Source organism: Narcine bancroftii, chromosome 5 (assembly GCF_036971445.1).
Source record: "Narcine bancroftii isolate sNarBan1 chromosome 5, sNarBan1.hap1, whole genome shotgun sequence".
NCBI lineage: Eukaryota > Metazoa > Chordata > Chondrichthyes > Torpediniformes > Narcinidae > Narcine > Narcine bancroftii.
In genome coordinates this window covers 172,126,328-172,145,273 of record NC_091473.1, presented here as the reverse complement: position 1 = coordinate 172,145,273, position 18,946 = coordinate 172,126,328, and the positions used below count along the sequence as shown (strand labels likewise).

The 18,946-nt window shown below is 38.2% G+C and overlaps 1 protein-coding gene and 1 long non-coding RNA gene across 14 annotated transcripts in view; one reads left to right on the top strand and one right to left on the bottom strand.

Annotated features, from left to right (window-relative positions):
• LOC138764197 (uncharacterized) overlaps positions 1-2,276 on the top strand; it is a 48,128-nt gene extending 45,852 nt beyond the window's left edge. Inside the window, exon 3 of the long non-coding RNA XR_011358048.1 lies at positions 1,618-2,276. This is a non-coding gene — a long non-coding RNA (uncharacterized lncRNA). The remainder of the gene's footprint in view (positions 1-1,617) is intronic.
• Positions 1-18,946, bottom strand: part of ptpdc1a (protein tyrosine phosphatase domain containing 1a) — a 240,005-nt gene that overhangs the window by 214,024 nt on the left and 7,035 nt on the right. The window lies entirely within an intron of this gene.

Sequence of the window (18,946 nt, the reverse complement as noted above, 5' to 3'; positions counted from 1 at the left end):
ATCACCAGACTCATCTTCCCCCTCTCTTCTTTGCTTCCGTATAGACCATTGTGATTCTCTCATCCACATCCCTTCCCAATAATTCCCCCCCCCCCACCTCTTGACACCTTCCCGTGACCACCACCTCCTCCCTCATCATCATTTAGGGCCCCAAATGGTCCTTCAAGTGAAATAACACTTCACTTGTTAATCTGCTGGAGTCATCTACTGCATTCAGTACTCCCATTTTGGCCTTCTCTACATCGGAGAGACAATGTGGACAGGGAGATCCGTTCCCTGGGCACCTTCATTCATTCAGTATCATGACTGGGATCTCGCAGTGGCCAACCATTTCAATTCTGCACCCCACTCCACACCAACATGTCTGTCCACGTCCTCAAACTGCCAAACCAAGGCCACCTGTAAATTGGAGATTTATTCTGCCTGGGCACTCTCCAACTGGATGGCATTAACATCAACTTCTCCAGTTTCTGCTAGACTCCTCCCTGTTCTCCCTCTCTTCCCTATCCTTCTGTCTCCTTTCTTCTAGCTCTCCACCTCCTTCCCTCTCCATTCACAGAGCTGATCCCCCTCCCCATTTGCTGTTGTGCCCTCTCCCCTTTAGACACCCATTACCTTTACATTTTCCTCATATCTTGAATAAGGGCTCAGCCTGAAACATTGATTATATATCTTTATCTTTGCTATATAAAGTATGCTGTTTGACCTGCTGAGTTACCACAAGAAGGTTGGCGAGTGTTGGAATGGAAGAGTGAATTATTCTGTCGCAGAGATTTTTCAATCCAAAGAAAAAGGGGAAGATGCTTCCAGTATTGCATGATAATATTGCATGTGAAGGAGATAACCAATAATTATTTGTTCAATGTAGAGTTTGTTAGAGAGCAGACAAGGAATCACTATTCTTGTACGGAGTTGCAGAAAATGGAAAATAGGCCATCACGTCCCTTTAGATTATTGTGGGAAAGGATGACTTGGTTAAAAGACATTTTGGAAGTACAAATAGCATGGGTCATCAGTCATAACTGAAGAGCAAATTAATCCAAGAGAATGGTGTGCTTAATGTAAAGTCAGAAATGTCATATGATGCAAGAGTTTGTTATGGATATTGGTTGCCCTCCTGTTGTTTGAGACACATCAGACAACCATCTTGTGAAAGCAAAGAGAAAACTGACCAGAAAAGTGATGAAACTGCTATCAAGCAGGAATAAAAATCATTATACCCAGAAATCAAGAAATTGAGGGCTATTGAGAAGCATTGGTCAGCTATGATCATATTTTATGGTGGGCAGGCTGGAGGGGCCACCTAGTTCTGTTTCTTTTTTTTTTATTTAATTACAACACAGCAGAAGTTGACTCTGGCCATTGAGACCCTTGTCACCCAATTGACCTACAACCCCACATAGGTTTTTTTTTGGAAGGCAGGAGGAAACCAGATCACCTGGGGATCACCCATACAGGTCATGAGGAAAATATACAAACTCCTTGCAGACAGCACCAGACTTGAACATGGGTTGCAGCCACTTTAAGAGTACTGCACTAACTGCTACAATAACCATGCTGCCCCAAATCTTGTCAGAATGACCAACCTGTAAAAGTTATGTTTTTCTTTCTCCTTAGATGATGCCCCATTTATTGGACTTTTCCGGAACATTTTATTCTACGATTTCCAGCAAACACATTTCCAAACTCTGATTCATCACATATTTACATTCCTGTCACAAAGGTCAGTTACAAATTTCAGCACCTTATCTCACACAACCCAGTCTTTGTCCTATCTAAGATGTTGCTCCTTGTTCCAACTCTTCAAGCACATTTTAAGATGCTACTCAAGATGGCAATCAGGATACCAAAGGATCCCCCTTCAATCAAGTCACAGCCTCTCATCACCCAAACTTTGAGGCAAAAAAATAAAAAAGCTTGAAGACCAGCATCTCAAGGTTCAAGAACGGTTTCTTTCCAATGGCAATCAAGCTTTTATACTTCCCCTCGCTACACTAATCATGGACAGCTCTGACAGCAAAAATACTCTGTATTATTGTAATGCAACTTTTTTTCCTTTCTCTGTGGTAAAGGAATTATTTCTCATTTTCCATTTATCACTTATTTTAATTTAATGTACCGTTGTAGTTATTTTTCATGTCATACCTGTTCAGGTACAGCAAGTAAAAATTTCAGTGCCTGTGCCTACACAAGTCATTCACAACTTTTTTGGGGCTATGGTTCCCCTAGGACGCTTCCCTGTGAAACGGTCATCAGGTTTTGGATTCTTCCGTACTTCTCTCATACTGACTACATAAGAAACAAAAAATATTTATGCTAATGAAGTGAAAAAAACAAGACTTTTACTAAAATGTGCTGTTGCCCCAGGGGTGGGTGGAGTAGAGCCCCCATTTGGGGCTGGTCTACATGACAAACTCAAAGGTTCAAAACAGTTCCTTTTATTGTCACATCATAATACATTAAAAATATAATAAGAGTTGCTGTGAACAATGCCCCACACCCCTATCAATTTCAGGAAAGTGGAGCAAAAGAGAGTCCCTTCACAGACACCAGTTTTCGTGGATTCACCTCCAGCTGCACAGACTTCAGTTCAAACCATTGGCAACCCAAGCTCCAGATCCAACCTTCGATACAATCAAGCCTTCAGCACCCAAAGAACTTCAGGAGCCCTTCTTGCCCTCATCACCCTCTCAAATCTTGGTTCTGATACCAGATTCTCAGAAGCCAAACTCCAGCAGCCTGTGAGTCCTTTGGCTGCTGAGCCCCTCGCTGGTCCGCTGGTGTGGTTGCCATCCTGTTGGGTCATATCCTATGCTTCTTCTCAACAGGGGATATTCTCCCCATTGCTGGTGCTCTGCTTCACCAGAGTCTGCACCCCCTCATGTTACATTGCCCAGCATAGGTGCCACCATCATGGGCACAGACCTCAGAGGTTGCAGAATTTTAAAAACTTGGCTCCTATAACAGGCCATTTAAAGACTGTACAGAGCAGTGAGCATCAGGACCAGGTGTGCAAAGTCTCTGTGTTCCCTTCTCTCCCAGGTCCACACCAACTCTGCCACGACAGCAGCATTAAACACTTTTTACACAGCCGCTGAAAAGCAGAAAATTTTCTCCTCCGCTGGCAGTGTAAAAATGTCGAGACTGAATTTATTACGCAAATTCCATCCCGTAATTTTTCCACCAGGACCCCTACGCATTTTTACGGAGCGGCTGCAGTCCAAATTGACTGCAGGCACTCCCTAAGAAATAGGCCTAATGAATACGACTTTCTCTCTTCAACAAACTGCAACATAGGAAGGCTGTGTACAAGTGCTCCTGTGTAAATGACCACACCGGAAGTAGGTATGCTAATTTCTCCCCCACCCCCTCGGAATAATTCAGTTGTTTCAGTGATTTTTAAAAAGTGATCACTTTTGCCATTTATTTTTATGATTGAAGGATACAAGATTTTTTTTTAAAAAAACAACCATTTAAAAGCAGACCGATGAAAAAATGCAAATTCCCAACTTGGATCAATGTGTACACCATTTGAAATCACAGAAGTGACAAAAAGTGTTAGATTTTCTTGGTGTCTGCTTCTTTGTACGTGAACAGAAATATCAGAAAAGACACCATGACCTCCAAGTGTTAAAATAGAAATATGTTAAAGCTCAGTGCCAGTGGTGCTACTAATTAAATACTTGAAACACAGTCCAATACATTTGTGGAAACACTCATTTATTCCTGCACAATCTAACAAAGAGGGCCTTGTGTAACAAAGTTCAACAAGCTTCAGCTTCATACAGATTGGTGGGAGTTTCTACTGCTGTATGCCACAAAAAAGTACATTATACACCACACAATAACAGCTTTGTATAAACTATTAAACTTAAGAATGCCAATTTAAATATGAATGCTATTTATGATTAACTTGCTAAGAATTAAGTGAAAAGCACAGTATACAAATTGAGCATTTCCCAACAGATGAGCATAATTTATACAATATGATTAATGTTTCTTTTGTAAATAAACCAAACACCTAGATTTTACATGCAATTGCATTCAATTATGTATGCAACAATATTCGTCGCTAAGTTGCTGAACGAATGTACAAGGAATCTTCAAAAATCAGGAAAAAAAGCAATTATTTGAAGTACTTTTTAAAGATGTACAACATATTTCAAAGTGAACATCCAAATTCACTATTAAATGGAAATTATGATATTTTGTTATGCTGTTCGAGTCTTTTCCCCATTTCCATTTAATGGTGAATAATACATTTGGATGTTCACTTCGAAATATGTTGAACATCTTAAAAAGTACTTCAAATGTTTTTAGCTGGTATTGATAGAGAAGGACATGTTGACCAGGAGAGCAAATGAACTTCAGTTTTTTCCCCATGGAATGTCATAGCACCCTTTATTCCCACTTGAGGAGGCAATTGGAATCAGTTAAATGCTTCTTCTGACAGATAATTTTTATAAGTAATAAAATGGTGATTAAAGTACTTACCATAGTTGATGGCATATAGGACCCCCACACACACACACATAAAAAATTGCCTCAAAAACCACCCTGGGTTTTATTTCATTGGGCCTGGTCATGCCCGAAGGTGACATTTTGGAGTCGCCATTTTGGCTTTTATCTGCAAGATGGCGACAGGAGGAAAGCACTCAAGCTACACTAATTGCAGACAAACTAAAAGTTGTAACAGATGCCAAGGAGCTCAGTAATAGAGCAGCAGCTAAAGTTTTTGAAGTGCCACTACAGAAAAAATGTTATTTGCATGGAGAAAATAAGAAAAACAGCTGCTAAAAAGAGTTAACGTAACCTTCGTTGTCCAGCCCGACATTGGCCACAACTCGAGTTTTTTTTTTATTGGATTCTAAATGAAAGAAGCATGGAAATAAGTTTCTTCCAAGATGATAATGCATCGTACTTGTTTTAGGACCACAACAGTTCTTTCAGAATTTAAATAAATACATTAGGAAGTTTCTGTGGGAAGGCAAGTTTCCCCAGAGTCTCTTATCGATAAATTAACCTGTAATTATGAACTGAGAGGATTAAAGCTCCCAGACTTTAAAAATTATTAGGCAACCCACATGAAGTTTGTCACCTCTCTCTTTGATGGAGGACACAAGTCATCTTGGGTAAAGTTGGAAATGCACAAGGTTGGTGATAAGATAGCAGAAAATGTTATATTTAAAATGGAATTCTAAATTACTATCTAGTCCTCAGGAAGCCCCTTTACTAAAACATTATTACAATTTGGAATAAACTCAATGGTCAAATTGGCGATGGGGGAGCCTCTCACCCAAAACACCCCTAGCTCAAAATATATTAATTCCATTAATAATTGATAATAAAAAATGGGGCGTGGCAAGATGGCATAGAGTCTCGACGTGCAATCTCGACCTCTCTGGCCAGACTTTTAAGTACCTGTTTTTTAAGTTTTCAAATTTAAACTTTTTAAATTTTAGTTTAAAGTATTAAGGAATTATTATGGCCACTAATGGTAAAAAGACTAAACCTCAAGTACAGAAGAAGTTACATTTTCGAAGTGTTGAAGATTTGGGGCCTAGACAACTTGATACAGCCCCAGGCTCAATCTCTTCATTGTCTAAACCCCAAAGATTGCCTGTGGGGGCTGAAAAAAATCTATTACCCACCAAATGAAGGATGGTGCTGGAATTACCCATTTTCTGGAAGAAGGTTCCTGTTCCCAAGAAGTGGAGCCTGATTTGGAAAGCCTTTCGATTTCAATGGAGGGAGCACACAGGAAGGCGACTCCATTGTTGGAAATGCATCAGGTAGTACTTCAATCTGAAGAAATCGTTTTTCTTCGTGAATTGATGAAAAGACAACGAGATGGGGGGGGAGGGGGTGGGGTGGGGGTGGGAATCCAGCGGCAACTCCCTGAGGAAGTCGGAGTGCCGTCACTGGGAGTCCAGACCCCCAGTAAAATGTTTAGAATGCCTTCTGTTGAGTTGCAGCAGGAGCTGCAGTTACCTTGTTCTGCCACTATGTCAGAGAGAAGTTATTCAAGCTGTTATAAAACCTTTGTTGACATCTCAAATGAATGAAATGGCTCAAATGAATGCTGGTATAAGTTCAGAATTAAATATGGTTAAGACACGTGTGGATGCATCTTATGAAGAATTTTAAAAATTTCAGACTGCTTTTTTGGACTGTAAACAAGTGACTTCTAACACAGAAAAAGTGTTGAAGGTGGAAAAATCAATCATAGAATTAGGAGAACGTGAGAAGGAGCTAGAAAGAAAAACAGATTACTTGGAGAATCAAAGCAGAAGGAATAATGTGAAAATTGTTGGTTTGCCAAAAGGTATAGAAGGACAAGATCCTCTTCATTTCTTTAAAGATTGGATTCCGCAAATATTAGGGCAAGAACTTTTCTCTGGGGGATTGGTATTGGAAAGAGCCCATAGAGCTTTAATAAGAACACCCTCAGCTGGTCAACCACCGAGACCGGTAATAATTCGATGTTTGAGTTATTTAGACAGAGAAGCAATACTTCGACTTGCAGTACAAAATGCGAGACGACAAACCCCATTATTGATTCAGAATAGCAGAGTCTTTTTTTTTATCCTGATCTGAGTCAAGAAGTCATTCAACATCGACGTCGATTCAATCCAGTTAAAGAAGTTTTGTGGCGTAAAGGTTACAAGTCTACTTTTCGTTACCCTGCAGTGTTGAAGGTGTTTTATGGAGACTATCAATTTTGATTTTTTGAAACTTTATTAGATAAATCTCCAAAGAAAGTTAAAAAATCCAAGATGTATGGATAAAAAGGGTTGGGATAGATCTAAAATTAAATGGGAAGTGGATATTGGTTTTATTTATTTTCTGAAGATGATTGGTTAGATATCTGTTATGATAGTGTAACTAGATTGATAAAGGGACGTTATGCAATGATTAATTACAATTTTTTACATCAATTATATTTGACACCTGAAAACTTTTAAAAATATGGTTTTAATGAATCAGATTTGTGTTTTAGATGTGGTGATACGGTTGGAACTTTTTTTTCATACTGTTTGGTTGTGTATACATATACAATCTTTTTGGAAGAAAATTCAATCATTTTTAGAATACCTGTACAAGATAAAAATAGTTTTAGATCCAACAGTATTTTTATTGGGTAGTTTGCAACCTCTGAAAGGTTTGGGATTAGATAAGTTCCAGCTTGCTTTTGTATAATTAGCTTTATCCGTAGCGAAAAAATGTATTGCTAGTACATGGAAAGATACAAATATGATTGATATTAATAGATGGCATAATGAGATGAAATATTGTTTAATAATGGAAAAAATTACATGTTTCGCATGATAATTATAATTTTTTTATTAACAAGTGGCTGTTATATGGAATATTTACATTTCAATTTATATTGACTAGAATTTAATATGTATATTTAACTTTTTCTTTAATATTCTTTCATTTTTTCTTTTTATGCCTCAGGAGAGTTGGCTGAAGGGGAGTTCTTTTTTTTTTATATATATATAAAAAAACATTCATGTTCATGGTTAATTGCTGCATATGTCATATATTATTTGTTTTTTGAACAAATAAACAAAGTTTAAAAAAATAATAATTGATAATAAAATTCTAGAAACGGTCTCAGAGTGGGATCAAATATATCTAAGATTGTTTTGAGCAGGGACAATTTATGACATTTGAATAAATCAGGAATAAATTTGGAGCTTTAAATACATTATTTTTCTGTCATCTTCAGTTAAGATCTTACTTAAGGAATAAATTATGTCCAGCTCAAACCTTACCGCATTGTACTGAAATAGAGGGTCTGGTTCAAAAGAGAATCACAAAGAAATTTATCTCAAAAATGTATTTCTTAGTTCAAGCAGAAGCCCTTAAACAAGAGCTAGATAAGTCAAGAGAGAGATGGAAATCAGGTTTGGGTGTAGAAATTGATCCATTTTGCTGGTCTGACCTGTGTGGGAACAGCATGAGCAATACAATTAATGTCAGGTGCAATACAATTTTTTTTTGCATCAGCTGTAACTTAATCTGCAAAAATTACATAAATTGAAATCTGAATTATCCAATTTATGTTATCAATGCAGTCAAGATATAGGGACTTTTATTTCCATACAACCTGGTCATGCCCCAAGGCGAGATCCTTCTGGGAAGATTTGGGGAATCTCCTGAAACAAATTACCGGAATTTGATACCCTCAGGTGTCAGAATTGTTTTAATTGGGGAAATTAACAAATAGAAGACCTATAAGGAGGCTGTTGAAATATCAATTCAAATTTGTTAAACTTGATTTAGTGGTGGCCAGGAAATGCATAGCCATTACTTGGAAATCAGATTCCCAACTGAGTCTGACCTGCTGGAAATCAGAAATGCATAGTTGTGTTCACGTGGAGAAGGTTACTTACGGGGGAAGTCACGTGATGGAGTAGTGGCCGGACGGTGAACTCCAGCCCTCTCCAGAAAAGTTGAAAAAATAAAGGAAAGCACAAAGGCACAAAAATAAAAATTAAAGTAAAGTGAATATAAAGGTGGAAAGAAGATGGCGACGAAAAAAGAAAAGTAGAAACCAACGGTAAGAAGAGAGGAAGAGAAGACAACGGAAGAAGAAGGAGAAGGCCTTACCTGTTCGAAGAGGCCCGCGGTGGAGAGATAAACCTGCTCCCTCAGGTCGGTAGAAAGTGGACTACAAAACTGGCTCGCTGAGCCGAGTAAAAGTGCGCAACTGCGCATGCAAAAAAAACACACCGACGGGAGGGGCGACCAGCTGGGGAGTCGATCTCCACAGCCGGCAATGACAGCTACAGAACAGCAGCAGCAAGAGGAGAACATAAAAGACAACGAAAACAAGAAAGAAGAGAAGAAAAAGAAAACAAAGAAACAACAGATGGCCAACCCAGAGGAAGAAGAGGAGGAAGAGGAAGAGTACAGTGAAATGGAAGAAGAAGGGAAAGGCAAGACAATGGACATACTTTCTCTTATTAAAGAATACATGGATTCATTTAAAGAATGGCAAGCACAAGAATTTAGTGATTTAAGAAGAATAAACAGTAAAGAGAAAGTGAATAAAATAGATATGACCATTTCAGAAATAGGAAAAAGAATGGACAAGGTGAAAGAACGAGAAGCAGCAGTAGAAATGGAGGTAGAGGACTTAAAAAAGAAATTAGAAGAATCTAATAAAAAAGTTAAAGAGACACAAGAGCTGTTAGCTCAGAAAATAGATATAATGGAAAATTATAACAGAAGAAATAATATAAAGATAGTGGGCCTTAAGGAAGATGAAGAAGGCAAGAATATGAGAGAGTTTATAAAAGATTGGATCCCCAGGATCTTAGGATGTCCAGAACTACAGCAAGAAATGGAAATAGAAAGGGCACAGAGCATTAGCCTTTAAACCACAACCACAACAAAAGCCAAGATCCATTTTAGTAAAATTCCTAAGATATACTACAAGAGAAAAGGTACTGGAGAAAACAATGGAGAAAGTAAGAGAGGACAACAAGCCACTGGAATACAAAGGGCAAAAAATTTTTATTTATCCAGATACAAGTTTTGAACTCCTGAAGAAGAGAAAGGAGTTCAATACAGCAAAGGCGATTTTATGGAAGAAAGGGTATAAATTTATACTAAAGCATCCAGCAGTATTGAAAATATTTATTCCAGGACAGCAAAACAGACTATTCTCGGATCCAGAGGAAGCACGAAAATTTGCAGAACAATTACAAAATAGACTGAGAGATGAAGACGTGTAACGAGAGTACAAAAGACTGCGAACTAAAAAGACGTGTGTATAGGACTATATACATATATAATACATATATTACATAAGTGTATTTGCATTTAAAAGAAAATATATAGTGTATAGAGAAGAATTAATGAGGGAAAAAAGGGGAAGAGAGGAGTAAAGAGGGAATTTAGAGAGTGACCTTTGTTGTATATAAAAATTGAAATCTTTTCTGGGGGGGCTGGGTAGGGAGAAGTTACGGTCACTGCAAAATCAGTTGACGCTTGCGAGTGAATTCGCAAATCCAAATGGAGAGGGGAGATGTGGTTGCCCGACAAGGGATAATGGGCAACTCAGGAAGGGGAGGGGACAATGGGGTTAAAGAAATATTAGGTAGGAGAATAAGGGGAATGTTTGATGTGTTAAAAATGTTGTTCAAAGAAAGAAAGCAGAAAAGGATGAGAAGGAAAGGTGATGATGAGGAAACGGAAGGGAAAGATAAACAAAGTATAAAATGGCTACATTAAACTATATGACTTTAAATATTAATGGAATACATAACCAAATCAAAAGGAAGAAACTGCTAAATTTACTGAAAAATGAAAAAATTGATATTGCATTTATGCAAGAAACACACTTAACTGAAGTGGAGCACAAGAAATTAAAGAGAGTTTGGATAGGACATGTAACGGCAACGTCATATAACTCAAAAGCTAGAGGAGTGGCTATATTAATCAGTAAAAATGTACCAATTAAAATAGAAGAGGAAATAATAGATCCAGCAGGAAGATACGTAATGATAAAATGTCAGATATATTCAGAGTTTTGGAATTTACTTAATATATATTCGCCTAATGAAGAAGATCAAAAATTTATGCAGGATATTTTTCTGAAGATAGCAGATACGCAAGGGAATATATTAATAGGAGGGGATTTCAATCTCAATTTGGATTCAAATATAGATAAAACCGGGAAAAAAATTAACAGAAAGAATAAAGTAACCAAATTTATAATTAAATCAATGCAAGAAATGCAACTTTTGGATACATGGAGGAATCAACACCCAAAGGAAAAGGAATATTCATATTATTCGGATAGACATAAAACATATTCAAGAATGGATTTATTCCTGTTATCGGCTTGTATACAAAATAGAGTTAGGAAAACAGAATATAAAGCTAGAATATTATCGGACCATTCACCCTTGATATTGACAATAGAGTTAGAGGACATCCCTCCAAAAATGTATAGATGGAGATTAAACCCCATGCTACTTAAAAAAACAGGATTTTAGAGAATTCATAGAAAGACAAATTAAAATGTATTTTGAAATAAATACGGAATCAGTGAAGGATAAGTTTATATTATGGGACGCAATGAAAGCGTTCAGAGGGCAAATAATAAGTTACGTAACTAAGATGAAGAAGGATTACAATCAGGAAATAGAACAGTTGGAAAAGGAAATTGCAGATATAGAGAAAGAATTAGCAAGGAAGGAAGACACTACTAAAAGAAGGGAATTGGTAGATAAAAAAATAAAATCTGAAACATTTCAAACATACAAGGTGGAGAAAAATATAATGAAGACAAAGCAGAAATATTACGAACTAGGAGAAAAAACGCACAAAATTCTAGCATGGCAGCTTAAGACAGAACAAACTAAAAGAATGGTATTGGCATCAAGGAAAAAAGACAAACAGATCACATATAATCCAACGAAAATTAATGAAAATTTCAGAGAATTCTACGAACAATTATACCAAACTGAAAACGAAGGGAAAGAAGGCAAAATAGATGAATTTTTAACTAAAATTGAACTACCGAAATTACAAACAGAGGAACAAAATAAATTAATAGAACTATGTGAAATAGTAGAAATACAAGAGACAATAAAAAATCTGCCGAATAATAAAACACCAGGAGAGGATGGTCTCCCAATAGAATTCTATAAAACATTTAAAGATTTACTAATTCCTCCCCTCCTGGAAGTAATCAACCAGATTGATAAAACACAAAGTTTACCAGATTCGTGCAAAACAGCAATAATTACAGTAATACCAAAGGCAGGGAAAGATCCACTTGCACCAGCATCATATTGACCAATATCTCTACTTAACACAGATTACAAGACAATAGCTAAATAACAAACAGATTAGCTGATTATGTACCAAAAATAGTAAGTCTAGACCAAACTGGATTCATAAAAATAAGACGAACAACAGATAATATTTGTAAGTTTATTAACTTAATTCATGCAGTAGAAGGAAATAAAACTCCAACAGTAGCGGTTGCTTTAGACGCAGAGAAGGCCTTCGACAGAGTAGAATGGAATTATTTATTCAAGGTACTACAAAAATTTAGTTTACCAGAGAAATATATTAATTGGATTAAAGCAATATATAAGGGGCCATTGGCAAGAATGACAGTAAATGGATATGTATCAAAACATTTTAACTTAAGCAGATCAACAAGACAGGGATGCCCACTATCGCCCTTATTGTTTGTGTTAGCCATAGAACCACTTGCAGAACTGATAAGAACAGAAAATAAAAGGGATAAAAATAAAAGGCAAGGAATACAAAATCAGTTTATTTGCAGATGATGTTATAGTGTACCTAACGGAACCAGAAACATCAATAAAAGAATTACATAAGAAATTGAAGGAGTATGGAGAAGTGTCGGGATACAAGATTAATGCAAATAAAAGTGAAGCAATGCCAATAAATAATGCGGATTTCTCAAAATTCAAGAATCACCGTTTAGATGGCAAATGCAAACAATACGATACCTAGGTATACAAATAATAAAAACCTCAGCCATCTATATAAACTTGATTATTATCCACTAATGAAAAAAATACAGGAAGATTTAGAGCATTGGAAAGACTTACCATTAACACTAATAGGAAGGATAAACTGTATTAAAATGAACATTTTTCCAAGGATACAATACCTATTTCAGGCACTGCCAATACACTTGACAGAAAAATTCTTTAAGGAGTTAAAGAAAATAATAAGGAAATTTTTATGGAAAGGGGGGAAACCGAGGATAGCACTAGATAAATTAACAGAATGGTATAGACAAGGAGGCTTACAACTGCCAAATTTTAAAAATTATTATAGAGCCGCACAATTAAGATATCTATCAGATTTTTACCAAACAAAAGAAAAGCCAGATTGGACTAGATTAGAGCTAGACAAAATAGGGGAGAAGATACCTGAACATATATTATATAAATGGGATGAAAAATTGGTAAAACATTGGAATTCTCCAGTATTGCACCATTTGCTTAATACTTGGAAGAAGATTCATGTAGAAAGAAATAAAACAAACTACCAATTATCAAAACTAATACTGATGCAAAATCAGCTAATCCCTTTTACGGTAGATAACCTGTCTTTTAGAGAATGGGAGAAAAAAGGGATTAAAAGAATAGAAAATTGCTTTTTGGGAAATAAATTATTATCCTTTGAACAAATGAAGGATAAATATAATATAACTCAAGATACAGTGCTGGCATATTACCAATTGAAATCCTATTTAAATGATAAATTGGGAAGTAGTCTGAAGTTACCAGAAGGAAGCAATTTTGAATATCTGATTACAGATACAATGATAATTAAAAAATTTATAACAAACATGTATATCAAATTACAAGAAAAGGAGAATGAGGAAATAAATGATAAAACTAAACAAAAGTGGGAACAAGATCTAAACACAAAGATAAAAAAGGAAACATGGGAGAGGTTATGTTTAGGAACTATGAGAAATACAATAAATACGAGATTACGTATGATACAATATAATTGGATACATAGGTTATACATCACTCCTCAAAAGTTAAATAAATGGGATCCAACAGTATCTGACAGATGTTTTCGTTGTAAAAAAAGAAATAGGAACAACAATTCATGCAATCTGGACTTGTGAAAAGGTGAAAAAATTTTGGGAAGATCTAAACCAGATATTAAATAAAATTACAGAAAGCAATATACCAAAAAACCCAGAGATCTTCCTCCTAAGTAACATAAAAAATAAAGAATTTGGACTTGATTTGGAGGGTGTACAAAAAAGATTTGTTAAGATAGCCCTAGCTGTAGCAAAAAAAATGTATTAAGTCAAACTGGAAATTAGAAGATAATTTGAAAATACAGCAATGGTATATAGATATGAATAAATGTATTCCATTAGAAAAAAATAACATATAGTTTAAGAAATAATATAACATTATTTGAACAAATATGGGAGCCGTACATGGAATATAATAGAAAAAACCTACCGGGACATCTATCACCTAAAATGACAAAAGGAAAAGAGAATGGAAAGAATTGACTCAGTGGAAGTTTTTGTTTGTTAATGTTGAGTGACAACATTGTTTGATGGGTTTGATGTATCTTGGACTCAGAGTTTTGAATGGATGGAGAGGGAGGTGGGGGGGGGGGGGAAGAGGGGAGGAGGGAGGGGGGGGAGAAAACGACACTATATATTTGAAAGGAGAAATGTGTATACTTTGAATAATGTGATATATAGTGTGAAAAATAAAAAAATTTAAAAAAAGAGAAGATTACTTACAACCTCAGAAATTGTTATGACACATTTTTAAGAACATGAAACCCACATTTAAGACACACACTGTACCTACTGTCAAGATATAGGGACCTTTTTTTTCCATATGACCTGGTCATGCTCTAAGGTGAGGGTTAACCTTTGATGATTCCCCCCTCTGGTCTCCAATACCACCACCTCCAGTATCTATAGTGATGCCCATGTCAAGACATTTATCCCTTAAGGGAGGAAGTAAGCTCTGGATGAATCACAATGTTTCATCTGCATTTAATTAATGCTTTTGGAAAACAGTTGATTTCGTCACATTATATGGGAGAATTAACTTTTTTTTCCTTTGGGAGAGGGAAGCTTTCTCTTTTTTACTCATCTTTTTTCTGTTTCCTACTTTTATTAATGATCAGCACTGTGTGTAATTTTGTATTTATAAACAATAATGCAGTATTTGATAATTGTGATAATGTGTTGATTCTTCCTTATTTGTATATAAGCATATACAATTCAGTTTTGGTATTTTATATTTGTTTGCTTTCTAACCTTGTTGATTGAAAATTAAATAAATAAATAGATAGATAAGATAATGCACAAGGCCAGGAGCTGAGGAGAAGAACAAAAGCAGAAGGATTTTACTGGAACAGAAGGTTGGTGTAACCAGTTCATGAAACAGAAGTTTATCAATGCATATAAAACCATCGATTAGACAGAAAATGGCAGTGGATTACGAAGACAAAATATTAGAATTACACAAGTTCGTAATAAATGCACAAAAAAAAACTTGTTTGAAAGTAAGCCAAATAGGGAACATAAATGAAGTTCCAGTAACATTTGACATACCATCCAATAAAACTGTGACTGTTTTAAAAAAAAAGCTAAACCTGTTGTAAAACCACTGGTTATGAAAAGACACACTATACAGTAGTTCTGGCCTGTTACACTAATGGCACAAAACTGCCACCATTTGTAAGACCCACCCTAAAGAAAAAATAACCAGTCTGCTTGTTCATCCAAAAGACTGGATGGATGAAGCTGCAATCTATTATGAAATATGCATGCATGTAATGTCAGATAACAGCTTTGTATTGTGGTAAACAGTAGAACTATTTTACATTAAATCTTTCTTTGGCTTGGCTTCGCGGACGAAGATTTATGGAGGGGTAAATGTCCACGTCAGCTGCAGGTTCGTTTGTGGCTGACAAGTCCGATGCGGGACAGGCAGACACGGTTGCAGCGGCTGCAAGGGAAAATTGGTTGGTTGGGGTTGGGTGTTGGGTTTTTCCTCCTTTGCCTTTTGTCAGTGAGGTGGGCTCTGTGGTCTTCTTCAAAGGAGGTTGCTGCCTGCCGAACTGTGAGGCGCCAAGATGCACGGTTTGAGGCGATATCAGCCCACTGGCGGTGGTCAATGTGGCAGGCACCAAGAGATTTCTTTAGGCAGTCCTTGTACCTTTTCTTTGGTGCACCTCTGTCACGGTGGCCAGTGGAGAGCTCGCCATATAACACGATCTTGGGCAGGGGATGGTCCTCCATTCTGGAGACATGACCTACCCAGCGCAGTCTGATCTTCAGCAGCGTGGATTCGATGCTGTCGGCCTCTGCCATCTCGAGTACTTAACCATATCTCATGTGACTGTTTCTACAGTTGGAGGAATACACAACAAAATTGGCTAAGAGGATAAAAAAATAAGTGTTATCCCACACTCCAAATGTCGGTCAGGGAAGAACAGAAGATTTTAAACTGAAACTACAACAACCTTGAGCTGCCAAAGCTCATTCATGGGGAAACAAAGGAGAAGCCAAAACGGCAGAAGGACGTTTTGAAGAGTACATGGAATCAGAAAACTGGGATGAGGATGTTGAAAGATTCCATTTGTTCTGTACTGCCAGGGGAATAAGTGATACTGAGGGCAATTTAAGAAAACAGGCAACATTTCTAACAGAGGTGGGAAGCAGGACACATAACATGCTAAAATTCCTAGCGGTGCCCTCAAGCCCAGATTCTATATCGTATACCGCTTTGTGTGTTCCAGTGAGAGGATATCTGTCCCCAAGACCAATAGCGACGGCAGAAAGATACCAGTTTTAGACTAGAAAGTGGAAACCAGGCGAAACTGTGAACCAATATATGGCTGAATTGCACAAGTTATTGAAAACCTGAGAGTTTGGAATATTCTTAAATGAAGCCATAAAGGACATGCTGGTCATCGGTTTGGCCGACCGCAACACTCAACAACGATTACTGAGTAAAAGGCGATTAGACATTGATGCTGCCTACGAAGTAGCAACGAGTTTCAAAAATGCTAACTGCAACCAGGGTATTATACAAAGAGAGCAGCAGGAACATCAAATAAAGAAAATAGATGGCGAGAATGTTTCTGCTGTGGAAAAAGTAATCAGTCTGGATCACTGTTGCCACTGACTTATATTGTTGGAATTCTTAGTTTAGTTTTTATTTGTTTATTTTTTGTGGTGGGGGGGAGAAAGTGTTTTGGAACAGCATGTGTGTGACGTTAGATAATAGCTTTGTATTGTGGGACACAGTAGAACCATTTTACATTAAATAAAGAATACAAAGGATTAACCACGTCTCCTGTGAGTGTGTTCTACAGTGGGAGAAATACACAATCAAATTATGGTTGCAGAAAATATGGTGAAGACATCCCAGTGAACTCTTTTTAAAAAAAAAACCTGCACTTTTGGTCTGGGATCATTTCTCACACACAAAAGTGAAGGAGTTTTTAAAAAAAAACACGTTAAATCAAAACCAAGGTGGCTGTTATTCCTGGTGGTCTGATAAACCAATTCCAGCCTTTAGGTGTGTATATAAACAAGCCTAAAGGCTCTAAAGGCTGTGTACGGCCCCTCACCCCAAGTCCAAAGCCCGCTGCGCAGCTCAGACGGCAAAGTCCTCCTCAGCGACAAGATCTCCATCCTCAACCGATGGTCAGAACACTGCCAATCTCTTTTCAGTGCCAACCACTCAGTCCAAGATTCCGCCCTGCTCCAGCTCCCTCAACAGCCCCTAAGGCTAGAGCTGGATGAGGTTCCCACCCTGGATGAGACGTATAAGGCAATCGAACAACTGAAAAGTGGCAAAGCAGCAGGTATGGATGGAATCCCCCCAGAAGTCTGGAAGGCTGGCGGCAAAACTCTGCATGCCAAACTGCATGAGTTTTTCAAGCTTTGTTGGGACCAAGGTAAACTGCCTCAGGATCTTCGTGATGCCACCATCATCACCCTGTACAAAAACAAAGGCGAGAAATCAGACTGCTCAAACTACAGGGGAATCACGTTGCTCTCCATTGCAGGCAAAATCTTCGCTAGGATTCTACTAAACAGAATAATACCTAGTGTCGCCGAGAATATTCTCCCAGAATCACAGTGCGGCTTTCGCGCAAACAGAGGAACTACTGACATGGTCTTTGCCCTCAGGCAGCTCCAAGAAAAATGCAGAGAACAAAACAAAGGACTCTACATCACCTTTGTTGACCTCACCAAAGCCTTCGACACCGTGAGCAGGAAAGGGCTTTGGCAAATACTAGAGCGCATCGGATGTCCCCCAAAGTTCCTCAACATGATTATCCAACTGCACGAAAACCAACAAGGTCGGGTCAGATACAGCAATGAGCTCTCTGAACCCTTCTCCATTAACAATGGCGTGAAGCAAGGCTGTGTTCTCGCACCAACCCTCTTTTCAATCTTCTTCAGCATGATGCTGAACCAAGCCATGAAAGACCCCAACAATGAAGACGCTGTTTACATTCGGTACCGCACGGATGGCAGTCTCTTCAATCTGAGGCGCCTGCAAGCTCACACCAAGACACAAGAGAAACTTGTCCGTGAACTACTCTTTGCAGATGATGCCGCTTTAGTTGCCCATTCAGAGCCAGCTCTTCAGCGCTTGACGTCCTGCTTTGCGGAAACTGCCAAAATGTTTGGCCTGGAAGTCAGCCTGAAGAAAACTGAGGTCCTCCATCAGCCAGCTCCCCACCATGATTACCAGCCCCCCCACATCTCCATCGGGCACACAAAACGGTCAACCAGTTTACCTATCTCGGCTGCACCATTTCATCAGATGCAAGGATCGACAATGAGATAGACAACAGACTCGCCAAGGCAAATAGCGCCTTTGGAAGACTACACAAAAGAGTCTGGAAAAACAACCAACTGAAAAACCTCACAAAGATAAGCGTATACAGAGCCGTTGTCATACCCACACTCCTGTTCGGCTCCGAATCATGGGTCCTCTACCGGCATCACCTACGGCTCCTAGAACGCTTCCACCAGCGTTGTCTCCGCTCCATCCTCAACATCCATTGGAGCGCTTACATCCCTAACGTCGAAGTACTCGAGATGGCAGAGGTCGACAGCATCGAGTCCACGCTGCTGAAGATCCAGCTGCGCTGGATGGGTCACGTCTCCAGAATGGAGGACCATCGCCTTCCCAAGATCGTGTTATATGGCGAGCTCTCCACTGGCCACCGTGACAGAGGTGCACCAAAGAAAAGGTACAAGGACTGCCTAAAGAAATCTCTTGGTGCCTGCCACATTGACCACCGCCAGTGGGCTGATAACGCCTCAAACCGTGCATCTTGGCGCCTCACAGTTTGGCGGGCAGCAACCTCCTTTGAAGAAGACCGCAGAGCCTACCTCACTGACAAAAGGCAA